Raw genomic sequence first — 4,471 nt, forward strand, 5'->3', positions numbered from 1 at the left:
CGGCCGGGCCGCCCGCCTGACGTCAAGCAGAGAGGGCGGCCCGGCCCGGCGGCGCCCTCCGGCGGCAGCGCGGTCCGCCCGCCCGCCCCGCCGCGCACCTCGAAGCAGGCGGCCCGGGAACTTCGGCCATTTTAGGGGGAAGGAGGCGGCGCCGGGCGGCCGCGGGGCCGCTCAGGGCCGGGGCGGCCCGGGAGGGACCTGCTGCACCCGCCGCGGGCCGAGGCTCGGTGGAAATCGGGCGCCGTGCGGATCGGGGCAGGGCAGGGCCGTGTCCTGAAGCCTCCCGCCCGCGGAGCAGGAGTGAAGCCGTTTCACTGGCCCTGAGGCGGCTCTCCGAACGGAGGGCGGCCAGGAGCGGGATGGGTGCCCAGGCCCGCGCCTCTGGGTTGTTCCCTCTGCAGCTGGCCGGTGTGAAGCCGCCTTGGGCGCTCGCCGACGTCTCAGGGCCCTGAGCAGACCGACAGCTCCGTGGCGTCGCCCACRCTTTGCAGGTGCCCCTGCTCTTTATGCACCAGGGGTTAACGTAGGTCTCTCCCCATAGGAAGATACTCCCTACGGATCTCCCCTATGTGACGAGGCATCTTTATGCCACGCTGCACGGGAGTGGGAAGAGCAGCTTTGTTCTCCTTGGCCGCCTTTKCCTCTCCCCTCATCACCCTTCTCAGAGCTTGGGGCTTTGCTCTGAATTACATGGGGATGCAACTATGGTCATCTCCMTTTCCACTGTGTGCAGAGACCGCGGAGCTTCCCACAGCAAACGGGCTTGGACAGCGGCATTTTGCTGGAGCGTGTCACAGCGAGGGATGCTGAGGAAGGACAGGTTGTGGCCTTTGGGTGGCACTTGCCGGGAATTGCCCAAACGCATCAACTGAAGGCCCAGTTAGCAGGTGGGGAGTGTTTGCAGCCTCCTGACCATGCAAACAGAGCCACAAGTCACTGAATACTTTGTCATCCTCTTTTGCTGATAGGTACGCTAGCTTAAATTATGTTGCTGGCGCTATTTTAAAGCTATTTCAGGCAATGTGAAAGAAAGATTGCCTGGTGATTTAGCCTGTAATGGAGTAAAATGGCTCAGAAGTTAAAATAGAACCCTCTTGTCCTGTACAAATAGAATAATCTGAAAYATACTGGGTTTGAGTGAAGTATTTACAGCTTAAAGAGAACTCACTAGATTTACAGCTAAAACCCAGTCTTACACAAGGATGGTTAATGAACAAGATCTTGCTGGTTCTGGGAGCTGAAATGGAGAAGGTTTGCTTCCAGTCATTCTAACTGGGGAAGGTATCCTCTTTCGTGAAACCCTACCCATGCACACGCTTTCTGCGCCGGTGGAACAGGGAAGGTGTTGCACGCTCCACACAGTGCAACCACGTTCAGCATGTCTACGGTTCTGTTCTTTACGGGTGGCTTGCTGATACAATGCTAGCTCTTGAAGCACATCTAACAATGAGATAGCTGGCATAATGGGCAGTTTCAATAGGAAAAAAAAAGGGGGGTAATTCTTGATTTCAGCATGTGTAAATGCATGTGATACAACCTTGCGTGCTTTACGGTCTGGAAGCGTATTGCATGACGTTCTTGGATTTGCTGTCTCGTGGGAGGAAGGATGCTTAGGTGCTTTTTCCGAGCGCGTGTAATTTACTGTGACACTCCTTGCTGCAGGATGATATTGTCATCAAAGGTTTGTGTTTCAAGAAGAGATGAGAAAAACTGAGGAAAGAAGAGTCTGTCAGGTATTGCATAGATCTTGATGTTGCCGACTGTGATCAGGAAGGACCTGGAGAGATACTGGGAAAGTGTTGCCACATGTTTGGCCTATTTTCTACTCTTCTTCAGGCATAAGCAATGTGCCATTGTCCTCATTGGTTTTCACAGTAAGAAGACTTGGCATAGAAGTCTAAATGCTGTCCTGGATGTAGAACAGGAGGAGGAGGGGTGCAACCACAGAGATCAGATCCACCTCTGTATGAAGCAGAGTCTCAATATGGAGAACGTGAGAGAGTGTGGAGAATACAGATGTTTGGAGAAAGACTAACAGAATATTCAGATTGTTGTCTGTGGGATAGGTGCCAAAGCCTGAAGTTAGGAGGCCAGAGGTGAAGGGTGGCTCAGGACACATGACTTCTGCAGAAACCCTGCATATTAGGAGCAAGGTAGGGGATCCAGGACACTCTCATCTCCTGGATCAGTTAGTTGAGGGTTACCTAGGGTGGACCTCCCCATATGCAAACTGAGCAGAATGGGACCTACTTGATCTTGTTGACTGCAATCTAGGGGGTACCTGGTATTGATGATGCTGGCCGGGACCTTTTGTCGCAGGAATAATCTTGCAGGATGTTTAAACTTAAATATAATRTAGTTTGGTTGGGAGTAAATTGACTTGATTTTTCTCCATCCAAACATGGGTGAAAAAGGCTCTTGTCCAAGTTTGGTTATGTCAAAATGACCCAGAAAGCAGTCACCCATGAGAGATCCTCAGAGTACTGTGACCCAGCATTCTCTCTCCCAGTGTCATCCTGTTGATTCACCGTGATACAATCCCGGTACAGGCTTCATGAGGATCCAGGCATCTGAGGAATCTGGACAGCTGCTGAAGTGCCTGTGCTCCGGGCCTAGCATTGACATGTAGATGATTACATAACAGTGCACGGCTGGCCATAGATACAGGAAGAACAGGTTCACCACTCAACTCACGGAGATTTTGGTTGAAGTGGCCTAACTGGGCCTTTTTCTTCTCCTCTAGCCATCAGAGACTCAAAGCTGCACTAAAATCAGAGTACTGCAGGAATGCAGTGTTGAGAACACAGGAGTGATGGGAAGTATCTCTGTAATACGGAGACTCACCTGAAATCCCAAGGTGTTTAGTGATGCTGTTTGATGACGTGTCATGATGGGCCCTTGAGATCAGGGAAACCATTCTGGAAACTGAACTCCTCTCCAAAGGCAAGGGGGTGCTGTGAAGGCTGCTCTCTAGCAGCATGCCGTGTATTGGCTCCTTGCTCCTTGGCCTTGCTGCTGATGGGAAGTCAGGGGGACAGGCTAAGGCAAGGACTAAGGAAAGGGCCTTTGTGCCACCATCCTGAGGACAACCATTTTGGGTGCCAGGTTTGGGTGCTCTGAGGAGGCTGCACCTGGAGCATTAGGGGCAGTTCTGGGCTCCCCAGGACAAGAGGGACRTGGAGCTTCTAGAGAGGGTCCAGCAGTGACCCTTGAGAGTGACAAAGATGACAAAGGGACTGGAGCATCTCTTGTATGAGGAAGGACTAAGCAAGTGGGACCTGTTTAGCCTGGAAAAGAGAAGGCTGAGAGGGAATCYTACCAATACATACAAATACCTGAGGGGAAAATGTAGGGAGGATGGGGCCAAACTCTTCTCAGTGATGGCCAGTAGCAGGAGAAGGGGCAATGGGTATAAGCTGAAACACAGGCGGTTCCATCTCCATATGAGGAAGAACTTCTTTTCTGTGAGGGTGACAGAGCCCTGGAACAGGCTGTCGAGGGAGGCTGTGAAGTCTCCTTCTCTGGAGATCTTCCAAACCTGCAGAGATGTGACCGGGTGCGCCATGCTCCGGGTCTCCCTGCTGGAGCAGGGGGTTGGGCTAGATGATCCCTAGAGGTCCCTTCCAACCTTAACTATTCTGTGATACTGAGGTAAGAGAGGCCAAAGCCCACTGCCTGGAGGTGCTTATTCCCCTAGGTGGCAGAGGTCTAACTTTGGAAATAGTGGSTAAGTCACAACTGTAGGAGTAGAGTCCTCTCAGGAACCCAGTCATGAACCCTGTTCCAGCACTGACCAGGGATTTGGAGCCCCACAGCCTGTAGGAGGAGAGGGACYGTGACTCCCTGTGGCTGCCTGTGGCCAGCTCCAGCCCTCTGATCCTCTGTTGAAGAGGTCTCTCCTCAGGGCAGGGGGTCCTCAGGGTCTCTCAGTGTTCATTCACAGCATTTTTTTTGCCAGTTCATCTCCCATCATCATGAAGATGAAAGTTTGGTCACATACATGGATTTGTGGCTCTAGCTGACCACCTTCAGGAGAGGATGAGAAGGACAGTGGCAAAAGCAGAGATGTATCTCCCCAAGATAGGCCCTCTCCTTGGCATATCCTCCAATAACATCCCTGAGGACCCCACCTGGTCACTGTCATTAGCGGAGGTGTCCTCTGGCTGTGGTGCTCCACATGGTATTGCACTGGACATCACATTAGGGCGTCTGGGGAACACAGGCTCCAGCCCTTGGTGCTGCCACCCTCGTTCAGGAGTTGGCAACTCAGCAGCTTTTCTCCAAGCCAAGACAGCCCTCCCAGCTGCACCACTGGCCTTGGAAGAGGAAGTACAGAATTCACATCTTGCAGCAGTGCAACCAAGAGGCATATTTACCATACAGCATGGAGCACACTCCTAGACCTCCCATACCACAAGCGGTCAGCTGCATTTAAGTGATGAAATACTGCTGGAAGGAAAACATAAGGCAA

Source organism: Nothoprocta perdicaria, unplaced genomic scaffold (genome assembly GCF_003342845.1).
Source record: "Nothoprocta perdicaria isolate Ctin4 unplaced genomic scaffold, notPer1 scaffold_375, whole genome shotgun sequence".
In the NCBI taxonomy this organism is placed as follows: Eukaryota; Metazoa; Chordata; class Aves; order Tinamiformes; family Tinamidae; genus Nothoprocta; species Nothoprocta perdicaria.